The 6,161-nt window shown below is 35.1% G+C and overlaps 1 pseudogene; it reads right to left on the reverse strand.

Annotated features, from left to right (window-relative positions):
- Window positions 1-604: 604 nt before the first annotated feature.
- LOC139196115 (disease resistance protein RUN1-like) lies at window positions 605-1,891 on the reverse strand (annotated as a pseudogene).
- Between the last annotated feature and the right edge of the window lie 4,270 nt (window positions 1,892-6,161).

Raw genomic sequence — 6,161 nt, forward strand, 5'->3', positions numbered from 1 at the left:
ACTAGATTTTTGGGAGAAAAATTTGACGGCAAAGGTTCCAGTGAATAATAAGGCCAGTAAAGATAATGAAGAGAATAAGGAAGATCTAGAGAAGCGGTGAAATCCCAGTAATTACCAAACTCATCCACAATTAGCATTATTAGGTTAGACATCTTTTTGAAGTCTACACGTTTCGATCGTCGCTCTTTAATCCTAAACCAATTAACATGTATGGCTTCAACTAATGGAATTTCCTGACAATAAGAACTAGGTTTAAATGTGAATATATATGTTTTTAACAAGTTAAAATGTAATGCACATTTGGAAAAAGAATTCTACAAAGTTCTAGAGTATTTGCGGGGGCAATGCTGTACAAGTGTCTAGTAAAATATCCAAGATAATTGTATCCTCCTTTACTTGATTAAAAAAAACAAACATTTGTTCAAATTTCAAAGACTTCCTAACACAAAAAAAATTCAATCAAATTAATTTGTTAAGAATTTGACTTCCTTATTATAAATGAATTTGACTTTGGTGCATTGTCATCTGAAGTTTGCTATTTATTTTTTCTAAAAAAAGAAAATAAAAAAAAATTGAAAGCAATTGGCTCTTACTGTGTTACTCTCTAGTACACGATTGCCATCCTCATCAGTGAACAACCTTTTCCGTTTACTGGGATCTTCAATACATTGTTCTTGAATTATTGCCCTTCCCATTTCTTGTATCAAATCGTGCATTTCTATGGTTTCATAAAAGTAACCTAGACAAACTTATATGAGAGACACATCAACGAGAACTCTAATTATGATTGCTGCAAACTGTCCACAGATAGCTAACATTTTTTCTACCTCATCCACTCTCTTCCCTTTATGAAAACTTGCTATATCCAAAAATATCACCTTTTCATTTCTTCCCAATCCATCATAACTTAGTCTCAACACTCTATGGAGCTTTTCGTTGGGAAATGCTTTCAATTTGTCCAATTCATCTTCCCAATCTTCTTTTCCCTTGCAATTTAAGAATGAGGACATCAGAAGCTTAAGAGCTAAAGGATTCCCTCCGGCACAATCCACCGCCTTTTTTGCCATATGCATATAATATGTTCTAGGAGTACTATTATTCTTGCAAGCACGCGAACATAAGAGTTGAAGAGCGTCATCCTGTTTTAATCCCTTAACCTCGTAGATCTTATCCTCTTCAACAGTTTGCCACAGTGTGGCCCTATCTCTACCTGTGATAATGATTCTACTTCCAGTGCCATACCGAAGACGTTCGCCAACTAAATGTTCCATTTGCATTGAATCACTCATATCATCAAGAACAATGAGGACCTTTATACGGCTGAGCCTATCTTGAACAAAAGTTGATCCTATGCATGGACCTTCTTCCTTAATATCTCTTCAAGAAGTGTCTTTTCCAAGTGAACTAGTCCATTTGTTTGTTCTGAGTTCTCCCTAACATTTCCAAAAAAAAAAAAAAAAAAAAAAAAACAAGAAGCTTCGAATTTAGAAGAGAATTTGTCAAATATAGTTCTAGCAAGGGTGGTCCTGCTGCAACTTCTTTTGATGCTGGATGCAAGTTGGAGAAAAATAAAGGCGATGCCATATCTCAACTTGAATATTCTCAAGTAATTGGAAGTCTAATGTACTTGATGAATTCAACTAGGCCCGACTTAGCTTATGTAGTAAGTAGGCTTAGTAGATATACAAGTAATCCGACACAACAACATTGGGATGCTTTAGTAAGAGTGTTAAGGTATTTGAAAAATACACTTGACTATGGATTATACTACACAAAGTATCCACCTATTATGGAAGGCTTCAGTGATGCCAATTGGATATGTTTTTACCTTGGGAGGTGCAGCAATATCTTGGAAATCCTCTAAATAGAAATGTATAGCTCGGTCCACCATGGAGTCTAAGTTTATAGCTTTAGACTTGGCTGGCGAAGAAGCCGAGTGGCTAAAAAATTTTCTGGAGGATATTCCCATGTGGCCAAAGCCGGTAACTGCTATATGTATACATTGTGACAGTATGACCACGCAATTAAGGGTCAAAAGTCATGTATACAATGGGAAGTCACGTCACATCAGGCGTCAACATAATACTCTTAAGAAGTTGCTCTCCAATGGAATAATATCCATTGATTATGTGAAGTCAAAGGACAATATAGCTTATCTTTTGACAAAAGGCCTACCAAGAGAGTAAATATTATTTACATCGAGGGGAATGGGTCTCAAGCCAATTCAATGAATTGAACTGGGCGGAAACCTAACCTAGCTGATTGGAGATCCCATGGTCTAGGTTCAATAGGCAAACTGGTTGAGTTTGATTCAAAAGTTGAACACACAACTTACCCATTCTTATGATAAAATGTGTGTTGTCTGTTGACGTTTGAGGGGTTATGTTTTATACATTTAATGACATTAATATCTTGTTATCAAGAGGAATATGGCAGACTATTCTTCACTCGATGCATATCATGTCTATTCTCTCTCAGTTTTAGGCAGCCTAATCATCCATTTGCATTCAAATGTGGGGTAATTGTTGGAGTTCGAATGAAATTTCAACTCAAATGTGGGTATTGTTGGAAATTTGAGTAGTTTGAGTAGAAATTTCTTTGTCCCACATAGTAAGTATGTATTGCTATGTTTATTTGATTCATAGCAAGGACGAAACTTTGAATATGTTAAAGACATATAAAGCCGAAGTTGAAAATCAACTTGAGAGAAAAATCAAAGCACTTAGATCCGATAGAGGAGGAGAGTATGAATCTACTGCCTTCTCATATTTTTGTGCACAACATGGAATTATACATCAAACAACGGCTCCATACACACCACAACAAAATGGTGTTGCCGAAAGAAAAAATAGAACATTCAAAGATATGATTAATTCCACGTTAAATAGTTTAGGGCTTCCACGTAGTTTGTGGGGTGAAACTTTACTTATTGCAAATACCATATTAAATAAGGTTCCTCTAAATAAGATTGACGAGTCACCTTATGAATTATGGAAAGGACATAGACCCACTTATAAAACCCTCAAAGTGTGGGGTTGCTTAGCAAAGGTGCAAGTTCCGTTACCAAAAAGAACGAAACTAGGACCTAAAACTATTGATTGTGTATTCATTGGATATGCAAATAATAGTGCTACTTATAGGTTCCTTGTTGTAAAATCTTCGATTTCTGACATACCTATCAACACTATATTAGAATCAGCGGATGCAGAATTCTTTAAGGATATATTTCCTTACAAAGAAAAGGAGTCTGGTTCTAATACAAAGAGGGTTCATGATCATAGTCATGATGAAGCCTCTTTTTCTGGTGTCCAAGGAAATGATGTGGAACCAAGAAGAGGAAAAAGAATCAAAGTTTCTAAAAATTTTGGACTAGATTTCATTGCCTTCTTGTCCAAGAATGAACCTAGAACTTTTAAAGAAGCAATGTCTTCTTCTGAGGCTCCTTTATGGAAGGAAGCAATTAAAAGTGAAATAGAATCCATTATGGAAAATAACACATGGGAATTGGTTGATTTACCTCCCGGTAGTAAACCAATTGGTCATAAATGGATTTTCAAGAAGAAACTTAAGGCGGATGGAACCATTAATAAGTTCAAGGCACGTTTAGTAGCCAAAGGTTATGGCAAAAAAGAAGGGTTGGATTATTTCGACACCTATTCTCCAGTTTCTCGCATAATGTCAATTCGGATGTTTATAGCGATTGCAGCTGTATACAACTTTGATATACATCAAATGGATGTAAAAACAACATTTTAAAATGGAGAACTAGATGAAGAAATATACATGGAACAACCTGAAGGGTTTGTGCTTAAAGGACAAGAAAGCAAAGTGTGCAAATTAGTTAAGTCATTATATGGACTTAAACAAGCACCAAAACAATGGCATAAGAAATTTGATCATACTTTGTTGACACATGGGTTCAAAATAAATGAATCTGATAAATGTGTCCACATTAAGAGTAATGATAAAACTTGTATTATTGTCTACTTGCATGTGGATGATATGCTCATAATGGGAAGCGATAAAGATGTAATAAACAAAACAAAGAAAATGTTGAATTCAAGTTTTGACATGAAAGACTTAGGTCAAGCCGATGTCATTTTAGGAATTCAAATTAAGAGAAATAGTGAGGGATATGTCCTTACACAATCCCATTATGCAGAAAAAATATTACGAAGGTTTGGTCACTTTGACTGCAAACCTGCTGCAACTCCCTTTGATGCTGGATGCAAGTTGGAGAAAAATAAAGGCGATGCCATATCTCAACTTGAATATTCTCAAGTAATTGGAAGTCTAATGTACTTGATGAATTCAACTAGGCTCGATTTAGCTTATGCAGTAAGTAGGCTTAGTAGATATACAAGTAATCGGGCACAAGAGCATTGGGATGCTTTAGGGGATGCTTTAGTAAGAGTGTTAAGGTATTTGAAAAATACACTTGACTATGGATTATACTACACAAAGTATCCACCTGTTATAGAAGGCTTTAGTGATGCCAATTGGATTTTTGACACTACAGAATCCAAGTCAACAAGTAGATATGTTTTTACCTTGGAAAGTGCATCATTATCTTGGAGATCCTCTAAACAAATATGTATAGCTCGGTCCACCATGGATTCCGAGTTTATAGCTTTAGACTTGGCTGGCGAAGAAGCCGAGTGGCTAAAAAATTTTCTGGAGGATAGTCCCATGTGGCCACAGCCGGTATCTGCTATATGTATACATTGTGACAATATGACTGCGTAATCAAGGGCCAAAAGTCATGTATACAATGGGAAATCACATCACATCAGGCGTCGACATAATACTCTTAAGAAGTTGCTCTCCAATGGAATAATATCCATTGATTATGTGAAGTCAAAGAACAATATAGCTGATCTTTTGACAAAAGGCCTACCAAGAGATCAAATATTATTTACATCGAGGGGAATGGGTCTCAAGCCAATTCAATGAATCGAATTGGGTGGAAACCTAATCTAGTTGATTGGAGATCCCATGGTCAAGGTTCAATAGGCAAACTGGTTGAGTTTGATTCAAAAGTTGAACACACAACTTACCAATTCTTATCATAAAATGTGTGTTGTCTGTTGACGATTGAGGGGTTATGTTTTATACATTTAATGACATTAATATCTTGTTATCAAGAGTAATATGGCAGATTATTCTTCACTCGATGCATATCATGTCTATTCTTTCTCAGTTTTAGGCAGCCTAGTCATCCATTTGCATTTACATTTGCATTCAAATGTGGGGTAATTGTTGGAGTTTGAATGAAATTTCAACTCAAATGTGGGTATTGTTGGAAATTTGAGTAGTTTGCGTAGAAATTTCTTTGTCCCACATTAGCCATTCCCAAAAGATTTTATCACTTTATAAGGTTTCACCTTTGGGGTTGGGCTTTGGGGTGCACTAATTAATTGGTAATTAATTATAATTAATATATATATATATATAATTAATTTCGAATTTTTTACCAACAGACTCATCTTTTCAGATGAAGTCTGAATAGTTCAGAAAGAACACAGAGCAAAGCACCCATCTGGAGAAGATGTCTCCCAACAGACACATCTCATTCTCATACCTGTTGCGAATAGGCATCCTTCTATTATATATACATCCATCTGCATGACATTTAGGACACAGAAAATCAATATTCTTCTTCTACAATCACAAACATCCTTTCTGAGAGAACCACACAGAAATTCGCCAGAAGTTAAGTTTTCCGGTGCTAGAATTGTAACTTGATTATTGAATCCTGGTGAAGCAGACGTCCGTAGAACTACAAGCACTGAGTAGGGACGAAATTTCTGTTTCAAGGACATTGCGGTACGCAAGCCTCGATCTTCAATTTTTCTATTTAAATTTATTTCCTTGTTCATACTCTGTTCAATAATTTTTATATTCACATTTATTGTGTATTAGCATATATATAATTAAATCACAGATTGTTAACATATATCCAACATATATATACACACACATATATATATATATATATATATATATATGTAAGATCATATAGAAAAAAGCAATGGTTAGTCTTAAAACAAGTATTCGTGTTCGTGCACTGCGACAGGTCGAGAAATTTGTTACGTAAATACATAAATATACTAAAATTTTTAATACCATATATTTGTGCAAGAAAAAGATATCTTGTTTAT

This window comes from Malus domestica, chromosome 05, assembly GCF_042453785.1.
Source record: "Malus domestica chromosome 05, GDT2T_hap1".
In the NCBI taxonomy this organism is placed as follows: Eukaryota; Viridiplantae; Streptophyta; class Magnoliopsida; order Rosales; family Rosaceae; genus Malus; species Malus domestica.